This window comes from Solea solea, chromosome 5, assembly GCF_958295425.1.
Source record: "Solea solea chromosome 5, fSolSol10.1, whole genome shotgun sequence".
In the NCBI taxonomy this organism is placed as follows: Eukaryota; Metazoa; Chordata; class Actinopteri; order Pleuronectiformes; family Soleidae; genus Solea; species Solea solea.
Window position 1 is genome coordinate 13,802,971 of NC_081138.1, and position 15,570 is coordinate 13,818,540.

General features: G+C 36.6%; 1 long non-coding RNA gene across 2 annotated transcripts in view; it reads left to right on the top strand.

The window, feature by feature from the left end:
* The window catches only part of LOC131459329 (uncharacterized), a 109,410-nt gene that overhangs the window by 64,029 nt on the left and 29,811 nt on the right, over nt 1-15,570 (top strand). The gene's annotated exons all lie outside the window — the stretch shown is intronic.

Here is a 15,570-nt window from a genome sequence, read left to right on the forward strand (position 1 = left end):
TTAGTAACCTTTTTTGAGGCTATGCCTTTCACAAATCTAAATAAGTTAAGGAAAATATTAAGTTCAATAGCTTCTGGCTATCAGCTCGATTGATTGCACTTGTCTTATTTTGAAAACCGGAAGTGATCTCGCTCGGTATCAAACCAGCGCTGATTCTCAGCCGACTCCCAGCATTTACCGTAAGTTTGACTGCACGGGCGCACTTAAAAACGAATGACGGCCCACTTGACCACGCGAAAACGAATGACGGCTCACTTGACCGCAGTGCCTTTCACCTAGCATATCATGGCTGGAAACCAACCTTGCTAGTTTCTCTTCAAAATGTGTTTCAAGTAATAACATGCAATATGATTTAATCGTGTGTCAGCCTGGTTTGCACAACTAAAAATAAAGTTAGCTCAAGAATATTTTTCAAACGAGTGTAATCCCAGGCTCTGCAGTTTAATGGAAGGCTAAAATGTTAGGCTCACATGCCGCTAGCTAAGGTAGTTAGGTGCTACTGTACGTTGTCTAAACTCGGTGTGAGAAAGTTACATGTGTCGCCGACAGGATCGAATCAACCTTGAAGTGAGGTGAGAAGAGAAAGCTGCAAAAACAACATTTTGGTAAGAATAATGTTTCCTTATTTATTTGTGTGACTAACAGCATTTGGCATCATTTTATTCGCCTTAGTTGGAATATACGGGGTGTGGGACTTAAAACTGCACTGTTTTTTGAAGATGTTAACCAGCAAAAACCACAGAACAGCAAGATACACTAGAGTGTTGTAACTGCTGGATTGTATTATGAAGATTTGTGTGGTACAATTTAGTATTATGGGAATTATTATTACGATTCTTTGTCGCGAACTAGTTCTCCTCGTTCAGTTCATTAAAACGACTTGCGAATCACGAATGAGCCATTCTCTGACTGCTTCGTCTGGTTCACTTCTGTAACTACTTTCAGACCAAGAATACATCAGATGTTTCAGTGCAGTAGGCTTTGGAGCAGTGTGTTATGTGCACAAAACATTTTTTTTTCACAGTAATATCGACCACTATTATCATTTATCTGGTGAAGGTAGTTAGTCAGAAACTTCCTATCGTTCACGAATCGTCCATGAACTCAGGGTGGCCGCAGGTCCTTAAAAAGTCGTAAATCAATTTTCCTAAAAATAAGGCCTTAAAAAGTATTAAATTGTCTTAAATTCAGATGGCATGGGTCTTAAATTTTTGTGTGTCATGTCACCGCGAAAATGCAGTCAATCTGTTCTGCTATTTCAAATTTTTTTTTTTCCGGTAGCCGCTGCGTTGTCTATGGGCTGGTTCAGAGGCTGTAATGCTACGCACCGTTGGGTGACAAGTGAAGGACGAGACCCAATCACTACCGCTGATAGAGTCTGGGTCTCGTCTTAAACTCGTCACTAGCCTAGCCTGCGCAGCTTTTGATGACTTAAGCTAAAGCGGTGGTCGGGGAACGCAGGGGAGATCTATATTCTCCAGGGCCGGGAGGTAGCGTTTTTTTCCGGGGTTAACTCCCGAGAATTTTTACTCCACAGTTGTTACGTGGTGGCACACAAATGACAGGCCGTTTGTTTGTTGAAGAGAATCCGGGTTTATTAGCTGATTGCACGGTAACATCCAATTCTCTCTATCCGCTCCGGTCGCCGTCTCCACCTTCATTCACCGGCACACATGTAAACAATAACACACCCGTCTTCCGCTCTGCGGGCTCGCTCATGCGCCGCCCCTCGGCTGCGCGCACTCACTCACACACACACACACACAGCGCTACCCTTCACTGCATGTCCTAATCTACCCTACTCTCTGCATGTGACAATAAAATATCCTTGTATATTTCAAAAAATTATGCAAAACCGCAACTTGATGGGTTTTGTCTTTTGTAAACAATGTATTTCATTAAGTGTCTTTTTCCTGATTTTGTGACTTCAGATGCTTCCTGGGGATCAGCCCAACCTCTGGCAGAAAGGCCACAAAGTGGATCAGTCCAAGAAGTGGGAAAGTGCAAGAGAAGAGGAACAGCAATGTCAACCTTCATGTTTCTGCACTTCTAAAAAGGTTAATGGACTTTGAATGGCTTTGAGCCCGTTTGCAAAAGAAACAATAATGGCACACTGTTTTGTATAAAAAAAAAAACAAAAAAACAATGGTTCCAAGATATGGTTATTTTTTACACATTTGACTTTGTTGCTGCAAATTACAGTAGTTAATTCAAAGTTACACTGTGTGGCTGCAAGTCTTGGTGTAGGTTTATGTGAGTTTGTTCATGTCTGTGTGAGTTTGAAAATATACACATCGGTTATTGAGTGTTAATAAATGTTTTGTATTGTTGCAGCACTGACTCTTGTTTTATTATTATTAATAGCTGAAAATAATTACAATTACAAGAAATTACAGTGCTTAATTTGCAAAACATGACAAGCAAACATATATTAGCTGTATAAACATTCTACAATAAAATAATGAATTATGAACAAGTAACAGCTATTTAGTGGCAAAAATAGTTGGCAGGTAACTGATGTAATTTGAATGGGATCCAAGATAATATTGTAAATTAAAATACAATAAATGGTTGTTTATCATATAAAACAATACATTGTTGTGTTTTATATACGGCAAAAACCTGTAAAACGTATCCAGTAATATGTTCTAATTAATGTTTACAGTAATTAACAACACTTTTACAGCACTTTATTGGCAATTTTTTGCCTGTTCTTTACTGTCAATTCTACAGGAAATTTGTTACAGTGTAGATAAACCAACTCAACCCGATTAACTACATAACAAATGTTGTGTTTAACTTGCATAGCCTTAAGTCACACATTGTAAACAAAAACAAATTGAACATTTTTTATTCTGAATGAAAATACAACAAAACCAAAGTCTATCACTGACTAGACACAGTACCTGTCGTTCTAAAGTTGACAAACTTTGGGCTAATTTGGGTTTCAGTATATTTCATTGACAATCTCGAGAATAAAAAGGCTTTGAGGCACAAAAGAAAGTAATAAAAAAAGATGCAGTCGTGTAACATCACAGATGTCAATTGCTGTAAAATACCATCACTAATCAACAAAGACAAAGTATAAACCACTAAATGCAACAGATAAGGATTCTATAAAACCTACCTGTTATCATGTCGGAGAGGAGACTCTGGTGCTGCTTGTGCTTGTGGCGCCTGTGGTATTTATAGTGCATTAACCTGCATTTGTAGCACTGGAACAACAGGTTTGTGTGACCTGAATGTTGTTTCCTTTCCTGTAAAAGGATAAAACTAACCACTTTCACTGAAAATGACTATGCATTTGATAATTCTACTCTTCTACTACAATTATTGCTAATAAAACATTTTTAGAAAATCGCCATCATCTGGTATTTGCAGCTTGTTATTTGATGATGTTTCTTAATTTGTTTGCATTTTATGTAATTACAGTTATATATACAGTATATACATATTTATATATATATATATACACAAACACACATATATACATATATATGTATATACTGTATGTGTGTGTGTGTTTCTGAACATGAAAGAATATGTCTAAAAATTCAAAATCAGTTTGAATTCATACGCAGTAGCGTACCATGGGGTTTCAGTCAGGGCTTTCAGTAAAAAAAAAGAAAAAAAAAAACACGCACAAACAACCACATACAAAACACAATATTATGCACTATATTCAAGAGACAGTTGATCTGCAACAACCATAGCGCACACGCACACCCCTGTGCATCTATGCAGGGGTGGGCAATTATTTTTCCCAGGGGGCCAAATGAGCAAATGAAAATATTTTGGAGGGCCGGGCCAAAATGCCGAACTCAATTATGCATAATATACATTTTATTTCTATATAAAAGGCAGTAAATGGCATTGTTTTGACCGCTGGTAAGAGTGTATGTTATTATTTGGCAATTAAAAGGTGAGGTTAGCTTTCAAAAATATCATTTATCCAAAAAGAATTTCCAAAATGATAAACAAAATGTGAAACGTTTGACTCATTTTCAGTCTCATTAATAACAAAGGGCATTTTGAGTTTCATATACTATTAAAACAAGGATTTTCTTAGCTTTCTAAAGACATCACATCATCTTTGTAGCCAAAATACTCTGATGAAATTAACTGTTGTAGTAACAACATCAACCACATGGCTAGGTTTTAGCACTGACTTGCACAACACTTGCTGATGAATCATACAATGTATAAACACCAATTTCTGCTCTGCGTTGAGTTCACTCACTTTATTTGCATTCTTTTCAAAAGCCCAACATTTTTCGCTGTCAAATTCGGACATCCATCCGTAGTGACACCTGCCAGTCTGTCCCATTCGAGTCCCAGTTTGTCCATGCATGCGTTTACCTCGGTGAACAGATCACTCCCCGTTGTGGTTCCTTTCATTGGCCGCATTGCTGCCTGGTCCTCCGTAAGCTTGAAGTCGCGCGTTATAACGAATATGAGCAGCTGGGCTGTGTCACGGACGTCACAGCTCTCATCCAAAGCCAAAGAAAAAAAGTCGAAGCTTCCCACTTTACTTTGCAGCTGAAACTCCAGATTCGCTGCGATGTCCTCCACCCTTCTCGTCACGGTGCAGCGAGAAAGCGGGATGTTTTCAAACGCTTCTTTTGTTGTCAATCACACGCACTTCACGTGCACAGTTGACGTGCACGATTGCGTGCACTGTGAGAATAAATGGGCTTCAAAATAAAAGCAATGCAGTTTTAGTCCACCCATAAGATAATTAGAAAATATGTTTTATTTTCTAATTATCATGTAATCTTTCGCGGGCCGGTCAGAATCATCCGTACAAGCCGTACAATGCCCAGGTCTGATCTATAGGCTACTGCATCATTACCACCACATCTTCCGTTATGTCACTCAGCAACCGCAATTTCACAAGCCACTATATGACACAAAAACAAGCTTCCACATAAGCATACGCGTCAGCTACATGGGGAACATGTACACATAATGCAGTGGCCATAGCTTACTTCAAAACCCGCCAAAGGTTCAAACGTCGTTGATGACAACAGCAGGGGCTAGCGCCAGACACATCGCTGGGCCTGGGGTGTTCTGTCACTATGCATCAAATTTTGATTGGCTGACGACACACGTCAGTCAAAGTTATAACCAAATAGGAAATGGCAGCTTCAACGAAAGGTCAGCAATACTACTAGAGCAGGTCCACGGAGCTATGATGCGTTCAATGACATATGGAAAATCCAGCTCAGCTTCACAAAAAAATAACCATATTCTTTCTGGAAATATAATCATAACATACTGAAAAAGTAATTGAATTCAGACATGTTCAGACACACATTAATTTGATTATTAAACAAAAATAAAATAATAATAATAATAATAATAATAATGATAAAAATATTTTTTTGATACAGTGGTGGGCTGTCAGGGCCAGCAGGGCCTTCTCTGCTGGCCCTGACAGCCCACCACTGTTCATACGTCAATCAATCAATCTATCGTTGTCCATGTTTTGTCTTGCCAAGTATGTTCTGTATACGCTAAATAATTTCAACTGTTTAATGTTATTAACCTGTAACTAACACACTAATGTCATTCTAAAGTTGTCTATGTTCTGTCTTATCAGGTATGTTCTGTCTATTTTATATAATTTCAATTCAATGTTACTAACCCATGCATTACACTGTTGTCCACCTCTCTCTCTCTCTCTCTCTCTCCCTCTCTCTCCCTTTCACTCTCTCTCCCTTTCGCTCTCTCTCCCTCTCGCTCTCTTTCTCTCTTTTTTTTCTCCCTCTCTCTCTCTCTCTCTCTCTCTCTCTCTCAGCCCCCAGCCCTCCCTCCCTCCCTCCTACCCGCTCACTCCCCCTCCCCTTGTCAGTCCACTCCCTGTCCCCCTGTCCAGTCCGGCTGCCCACAACACATAATCATAAAACAAATAACTAAAAAAAATGCAGTTCCGAGTATCACAGAAATAAAAAAATCGCCACCGCCACAATCCTCAAAACGTGGGTTAATCTCCGACAATTACCAGGGAAATGTCTAAAATCTCAATATTTAAGCATCACACTGCCGCTGTATTGCAGTCCAGAGTCTCTGCTCCGGTCATATATTTCAGAATGGTCAGTTATGAGCTCTATGTGACCTTTTCTTAAAAATGTGTGTGTTTGTACGTCGGTGAAATACAGTCGCTGACTAAATACGCCGACCGCTGGACGCAGTCTGATGCGAAGTGGTGCAAACACACAAACACACGTTTGCTGACTTTATCCGGCACATTAGCTTCAAATATAAAATCCTCTGAGGCTGGAAGTTTGTGTAATACACTATGCTCCACTGTGCAGCCACCAACAGCACACTTGTCCCTCTGCATTGACATAATACCGCTCTTCCTCCCTCGCCTGCACTCTCGCAAAAAACTTTCTGGTGGGGTGGTAACATTTGCAGTGAAATGCGCATTGTGTCGTCACAATGGCAGGGAATTCAACATGGTGTGTTTTATCCCCTATACTTACACTAAGGGGGACCACGAAAAAAGGACTGAGTATTCTTTTTCCACACTTTGGCGACTGGTAGGGCCTCCAGAGTCCCAAATATATGAGTATTAAAATGAATAAAAAGTTGATTTTGCATAATATGTCAAAACTCAGCTCTTACTTTCTGTGCTGTGCATCATTAAATCAAGTCTTCTTAATAAGTGAGATCTGCCAAGAATGTTGGTTCTTTTATCCTTGGGCATAAAACATATTTTTATCCTTGGGCGTAAAACATATTTTTTTCATATGTATAATTCACTACCATTGTAACAGCTTTAATATGGCAGTGGCTATTTACACAGTAAAAATCCAACACTAATTTTAACACTGAGTCAGTGAACACTGAACATAATGTTGAAGTTTCAGAGTTAATATTTTACACTACACTACACTTGTGACACTTTAGAGTTTAAGTGTTAATCAGAATTTAGTCTTATTAATTCACTCGTCATCAGTGTAAAACCTATTTAACACTAAGTGAAATCACTTTAACACAGTGTTGATTTTAGATTGACTCCTGCTAGTGTTGAACATAATTTGCTTATGTATTTACACTCTATAAGTGTTATGCTTACCCAACACCTTCATGTTTACTCCTTTTTAATACAATGTGTAATGTCATATATTTATATGTGTATGTCCTGTCCCTTGTGTCTGAATGTTGCTGTTTGAAAATAAAATAAAAACTAAGTTTCTTTTAAAAATGCTGCACATTTCCATGTACAGTGATCCCTCCCTTATCGCGGGGGTTACTTTCTAAAAATAACCCGCAATAGGTGAAATCAGCGAAGTCGTCAACTTTATTTTTTACAATTATTATATATGTTTTAAGGCTGTAAAACCCCTCCGCACACACTTTATACACTTTTCTCAGACAGACATTGCCATTTGATCACATTTCTCACTAGTTTAAACACTCTCAAAGTTAAAACCTTCGTAGATTTTAAAACATAAAAGTATAATTGAATGAAACCAAAAATCAAAACTTGTTTTGTGTTTGAGAAATAAAAATATAAACTTTTTCCTAGCTATTAGAAATAACACATTTAATTTTAATGATCAACCTACGAGGACACATAAGAAATTATTATGTCACTCACACGCATTTTACAGTTCCTCTGACGATGCCGCGGCCTCTTCATCCTCGCGCCGCTCTGGTGCATCTTTTTCAGGACGCAGAACACAATTTGCGTTAGTACGCTATAAAAAAGCATGCAAAATTGTACTAAAAAAAAACCGCGAAACACGTTATAGCGAGGGACCACTGTATTGTGAAGATCAAGGTCAGATAACATTACATGTCATTTAGCAGCCACTTTTATCCAAAGCGACTTACAATGGAATTGAGTACAATTAGCCGGGGGGGAGTCAAACTTGCGACCTTGTCTTTCGCACACAGTGTACCGGTCTTAACCACTGAGCCACTCCACCACAAGATAACAAGATGCTGATAAAACGTTTTCCGTCCCCACACAAATTTATACAACAGACGTGAGCTGTTCTATCACTGTCTCCATAGCACAGAGACTTTGTGGGCATGAAGCCAACTGTTTGCAACTGCCGATCAGTTCCCTAAAATTGAGACATTTACTGTACATGAATGTAGTTATTACTTCAAAATATTAAGAATAAAAAAACATATACGACTTAGGTCTATGAAATTTTTTTTTTCATTATTGGTCACATGATAATCATATCATGTTTACAGACTGTGATATTTGTAAGTAGGATAACTGGAGTAGATTGTACAATTTAAGATAATAACTTAAAAGTATGTTCTGAAAAACAGAATGTTAGTAACTTAAATTTAAAAAGCTTATTTATTAATATTAAATCAACTTTGTATACATTTCACAAAGTGATCAGTCTTTTTCACAAGCTAAGAAACACATTCACAGCCCAGTTGTGTTTTAATTCATTTACTGCCAAACACTTTTTAACAAAACTTTTTCTTCAAATATCATCTTCAATATCAATATCATCATCATCATGAATTTTCAATTTCAAATAACAAGTTATGAAAAAATATGTATGCAAATATGAAATATTGTCCGGCTTTTAACAGTGTGTTGTTTAACTCATTATCTGCCATCTGATGCCACAGTCACAGCTGTCAGACTGTCTTCCCTATATTTAAACACAAGAAACAGTCAATTATATCAACATACATACACATTTCTTGTAAAATTTCAACATAAGTAGATTTTAAAATAAAAATGTTATGTTAAACATGGCCTGTGTACAACATTATTCCAAACAGCAACAACATTATTATTATTATTATTTTTATCTGTACTACTTTTCAGCAGAGATGTGTAGCAAATTTAATGCAAGAAAAACTTCTTCAAATCATAAAGAACACACTTAATAACACAATTATTCCTGGTTTTCACTTTAAAACTTGTGCAACATCTGTCTCAAAGAATAAGTCACAAACAGCAAAGTCATTTGCGTCAACACATTTGAACTAATGCTTATAAATGTATCATTTTTACTGTAGCACATATTATATTGAGACAAGCCTTAATGTTCTGTTTGCCCAACAGTGGTTTTCGTCTTGGAACTCTGCCATGCAGGCCATTTTTGTCCAGTCTCTTTCTTATGGTGGAGTCATGAACACTGACCTTAACTGAGGCCAGTGAGGCCTGCAGTTCTTTAGATGTTGTTCTGGGTTCTTTTGTGACCTCTTAGATGAGTCGTCGCTGCGCTATTGGGGTAATTCTTGTCGGCTGGCCACTCATTGGAAGGTTGCCCACTGTTCCATGTTTTCTCCATTTGTGAATAATGGCCCTCACCTTGTTTCTCTGGAGTCCCAAAGCTTTAGAAAGGTCTTTGTAACCTTTTCCAGACCGATAGATGTCAATTACTTTGTTTCTCATTCTTTCCGGAATTGCTTTAGATCGCGGCATGATGTCTTTCTTTTTTGGGATCTTTTGGCCGACTTCAATTTGTCTGGCAGGTTCTATTTAAGTCATCTCTTCATTCAATAGGTCTGGCAGTAATCAGTCCTGGGTGTGGTAAAATGCTGAAAGTAAAATGTGACTAACCACAGTGACCTGATGGTTTTACAAGGAGGGCAATTACTTTTTCACATGGGGCCATCTAGGTTTGGATAGTTTTTTCCCAATAATAAATAAAATCATCACTTAAAAACTGCATTTTGTGTTAACTTGGGTTATTTTTGTCTAATATTAAAATTTCTTTGATAATCTGAAACATTTAAGTGTGACAAACATGCTAAAAAATAAGAAATCAGGAAGGGGGCAAACACTTTTTCACACCACTGTATATATACTGTATGTGTGTGTGTGTTTCTGAACATGAAAGAATATGTCTAAAAATTCAAAATCAGTTTGAATTCATACGTCAGACATTTGTTCTCCCTGTCAACACCCTTGGTAAAGGAAAGTAAAACCAACCAGCCTTTCTCTACGAAAAAGAATGTTGTCCCACAAGTGTCTACACTCGCCACCCTCGTGTGTCAGCCAACCTTGTTTCTCGTAATTGGTTTGTTTTTCTGAAATCCTCCACCTATTTATTAATTACTTCCTTAAAGCTGACGGGAATCAAAACATCATCAGCACTCTGTAATTATGAAGACAGTGTATTTATGCTGATTTTGGTGTGCTCTTTCTTTTTTTGGTGTGGGTCACACTTAAAATAAGTAATAATTGGATTAAGGCATATGGAGTATTGTGTATGTTTTAATCAGATTATAAAGTCCTTTTGGAATTTCCACAGCAGTGTTGGTAATGTGGATGTGAGTCATAATCAGACTATGGTCTGTGACACTGACATGTAAACATAAATATGAATGGAGTATTCCATTAGAGGCTCATGTAAATATCATCATCATCAGAGTGATTTCTTAGATGGATAGATGGATTATTGGTGTCCATAAACAGTCAGTGTCATTTTCCTTTTCTTACAGTTCCCCTGTTGCATCTGCTCTGTTTGGTTGGGATTGGTAGGTTATTGGTTTGCATGAGCAGTCAATAAAACCAAATTGTTAATTGTATTCTTGCTAACACAAAAAATGGCTCTGAGAAATGACAGATTTTAAAGTCCCTAATAATATTTACTGATTTACTTGTATGTTACGAAGCATCCAGGTCCCTCATGTTATCTAGGACAGGTTGACTCAGGTTAACAGGGTTCCCAGCATTAAAACCAAGCAGCAGCTCTTACTTTCTGTGCTGTGCATCAGTAAATCTAGTCTTCTGAATAAGTGAGATCTGCCAAGAATGTTGGTTCTTTTATCCTTGGGCGTAAAACATATTTTTATCCTTGAACGTAAAACATATTTTTGATCCTTGGGCGTAAAACATTTTTTTATCATATGTATTATTCACCTTGTGTAACAGCTTTAATCTCTTTAAAATGGCAGTGGCTATTTAAACAGTAAAAATCCAACACTAATTTTAACATATGGTCCTAATCTACACCGTGTAAAACTAACACTGAACATAGTGTTGAAGTTTCAGAGTTAATATTTTACACTACACTACACTACACTGAGCAGTGTTAATCAAGTTTTACACTATGAGGGATATAACACCCATACTGTCATTTACATTTGACACTTAAGAGTTCAAGTGTTAATCAGAATTTAGTCTTATTAATTCACTCGTCATCAGTGTAAAACCTATTTAACACTAAGTGAAATCACTTTAACACAGTGTTGATTTTAGATTGACTCCTGCTAGTGTTGAACATTATTTACTCATGTATTTACACTCTATAAGTGTTATGCTTACCCAACACCTTCATGTTTACTCCTTTTTAATACAATGTGTAATGTCATATATTTATATTTGTATGTCCATGTCCCCTTTGTCTGAATGTTGCTGTTTGAAAATAAAATAAAAACTAAGTTTCTTTTAAAAATGCTGCACATTTCCATGTACAGTGATCCCTCCCTTATCGTGGGGGTTACGTTCTAAAAATAACCCGCAATAGGCGAAATCGGCGAAGTAGTCAACTTTATTTTTTACAATTATTATATATGTTTAAAGGCTGTAAAACCCCTCACCACACACTTTATACACTTTTCTCAGACAGACATTACCATTTTATCACATTTCTCACTAGTTTAAACACTCTCAAATTTCAAACCTTCGTAGACTTTAAAACATAAAAGTATAATAGAATGAAACCAAAAATCAAAACTTGTTTTCAGGCTCAAACATTTGTTTGAGAAATAAAAATATAAACTTTTTCCTAGCTATTAGAAATAACACATTTAATTTTAATGATCAACCTACGAGGACACATAAGAAATTATTATGTCACTCACGCGCATTTCACAGTTCCTCTGACGATGCCGCGGCCTCTTCATCCTCGCGCCGCTCTGGTGCATCTTTTTCAGGACGCAGAACACAATTCGCGTTAGTACGCTGTAAAAAAGCATGCAAAATTGTACTAAAAAAAACCGCGAAACACGTTATAGCGAGGGACCACTGTATTGTGAAGATCAAGATCAGATAACATCACATGTCATTTAGCAGACGCTTTTATCCAAAGCGACCTACAATGGAATTGAGTACAATCAGCCGGGGGGGAGTCAAACTTGCGACATGGTCTTTCGCACACAGTGTACCGGTCTTAACCACTGAGCCACTCCACCACAAGATAACAAGATGCTGATAAAACGTTTTCCGTCCCACACAAATTTATACAACAGACGTGAGCTGTTCTATCACTGTCTCCATAGCACAGAGACTTTGTGGGCATGAAGCCAACTGTTTGCAACTGTCGATCAGTTCCCTAAAATTGAGACATTAACTGTACATGAATGTAGTTATTACTTCAAAATATTAAGAATAAAAAAACATATACGACTTAGGTCTATGAAATTTTTTTTTTCATTATTGGTCACATGATAATCATATCATGTTTACAGACTGTTATATTTGTAAGTAGGATAACTGGAGTAGATTGTACAATTTAAGATAATAACTTAAAAGTATGTTCTGAAAAACAGAATGTTAGTAACTTAAATTTAAAAAGCTTATTTATTAATATTAAATCAACTTTGTATACATTTCACAAAGTGATCAGTCTTTTTCACAAGCTAAGAAACACATTCACAGCCCAGTTGTGTTTTAATTCATTTACTGCCAAACACTTTTTAACAAAACTTTTTCTTCAAATATCATCTTCAATATCAATATCATCATCATCATCAATTTTCAATTTCAAATAACAAGTTATGAAAAAATATGTATGCAAATATGAAATATTGTCCGGCTTTTAACAGTGTGTTGTTTAACTCATTATCTGCCATCTGATGCCACAGTCACAGCTGTCAGACTGTCTTCCCTATATTTAAACACAAGAAACAGTCAATTATATCAACATACATACACATTTCTTGTAAAATTTCAACATAAGTAGATTTTAAAATAAAAATGTTATGTTAAACATGGCCTGTGTACAACATTATTCCAAACAGCAACAACATTATTATTATTATTATTTTTATCTGTACTACTTTTCAGCAGAGATGTGTCGCAAATTTAATGCAAGAAAAACTTCTTCAAATCATAAAGAACACACTTAATAACACAATTATTCCTGGTTTTCACTTTAAAACTTGTGCAACATCTGTCTCAAAGAATAAGTCACAAACAGCAAAGTCATTTGCGTCAACACATTTGAACTAATGCTTATAAATGTATCATTTTTACAGTAGCACATATTATATTGAGACAAGCCTTAATGTTCTTTTTGCCCAACAGTGGTTTTCGTCTTGGAACTCTGCCATGCAGGCCATTTTTGTCCAGTCTCTTTCTTATGGTGGAGTCATGAACATTGACCTTCAGTGAGGCCTGCAGTTCTTTAGATGTTGTTCTGGGTTCTTTTGTGACCTCTTAGATGAGTCGTCGCTGCGCTATTAGGGTAATTCTTGTCCGCTGGCCACTCATTGGAAGGTTGCCCACTGTTCCATGTTTTCTCCATTTGTGAATAATGGCCCTCACCGTGGTTCTCTGGAGTCCCAAAGCTTTAGAAAGGTCTTTGTAACCTTTTCCAGACCGATAGATGTCAATTACTTTGTTTCTCATTCTTTCCGGAATTGCTTTAGATCGCGGCATGGTGTCTTTCTTTTTTGGGATCTTTTGGCCGACTTCAATTTGTCTGACAGGTTCTATTTAAGTCATCTCTTCATTCAATAGGTCTGGCAGTAATCAGGCCTGGGTGTGGCAAGTAACATTTTCCAAAAAATGTGACTAACCACAGTGACCTGATGGTTTTACAAGGAGGGCAATTACTTTTTCACATGGGGCCATCTAGGTTTGGATAGTTTTTTCCCAATAATAAATAAAATCATCACTTAAAAACTGCATTTTGTGTTAACTTGGGTTATCTTTGTCCAATATTTAAATTTCTTTGATAATCTGAAAAAATTTAAGTGTGACTAACATGCTAAAAAATAAGAAATCAGGAAGGGGGCAAACACTTTTTCACACCACTGTATATATACTGTATGTGTGTGTGTGTTTCTGAACATGAAAGAATATGTCCAAAAATTCAAAATCAGTTTGAATTCATACGTCAGACATTTGTTCTCCCCGTCAACACCCTTGGTAAAGGAAAGTAAAACCAACCAGCCTTTCTCTACGAAAAAGAATGTTGTCCCTCAAGTGTCTACACTCGCCACCCTCGTGTGTCAGCCAACCTTGTTTCTTGTAATTGGTTTGTTTTTCTGAAATCCTCCACCTATTTATTAATTACTTCCTTAAAGCTGACGGGAATCAAAACATCATCAGCACTCTGTAATTATGAAGACAGTGTATTTATGCTGATTTTGGTGTGCTCTTTCTTTTTTTGGTGTGGGTCACACTTAAAATAAGTAATAATTGGATTAAGGCATATGGAGTATTGTGTATGTTTTAATCAGATTATAAAGTCCTTTTGGAATTTCCACATCAGTGTTGGTAATGTGGATGTGAGTCATAATCGGACTATGGTCTGTGACACTGACATGTAAACATAAATATGAATGGAATATTCCATCAGAGGCTCATGTAAATATCATCATCAGAGTGATGTCTTATTCAGATTAAGGTCAATAGATGGATTATTAGTGTCTATGTAAACAGTCAGTGTCATTTTCCTTTTCTTGCAGTTCCCCTGTCACATCTGCTGTGTGGTTGGGATTGGTAGGTTATTGGTTTGCATGAGCAGTCAATAAAACCAAATTGTTAATTGTATTCTTTCTAACACAAAAAAATGGCTGTGTGAAATGACAGATTTTAAAGTCCCTAATAATATTTACTGATTTACTTGTATGTTATGAAGCATCCCGGTCCCTCATGTTATCTAGGACAGGTTGACTCAGGTTAACAGGGTTCCCAGCATTAAAACTAAGCAGCAGCTCTTTCTTTTTGTGCTGTGCATCAGTAAATCTAGTCTTCTGAATAAGTGAGATCTGCCAAGAATGTTGGTTCTTTTATCCTTAGGCGTAAAACATATTTTTATCCTTGGGCGTAAAACATATTTTATCCTTGGGCGTAAAACATATTTTATCCTTGGGCGTAAAACATATATTATCCTTGGGCGTAAAACATATTTTTAATCCTTGGGTGTAAAACATATTTTTAATCCTTGGGCTTAAAACATATTTTTAATCCTTGGGCGTAAAACATATTTTTATCCTTGGGTGTAAAACATATTTTTATCATACATATTATTCACTACCTTTGTAACAGCTTTAATCTCTTTAAAATGGCAGTGGCTAGTTACACAGTAAAAATCCAACACTAATTTTAACATTAAAACTAACACTGAACATAGTGTGTTGTTCAGTGTTAAAGTTTCAGAGTTAATATTTTACACTACACTACACTGAGCAGTGTTAATCAAGTTTGACACTATGAGGGATATAACACCCATACTGTCATTTACATTTGACACTTTAGAGTTGTCAAAGTGTTAATCAGAATTTAGTCTTATTAATTCACTCGTCATCAGTGTAAAACCTATTTAACACTAAGTGAAATTACTTTCAACACAGTGTTGATTTTAGATTGACTCCTGCTAGTGTTGAACATAATTTACT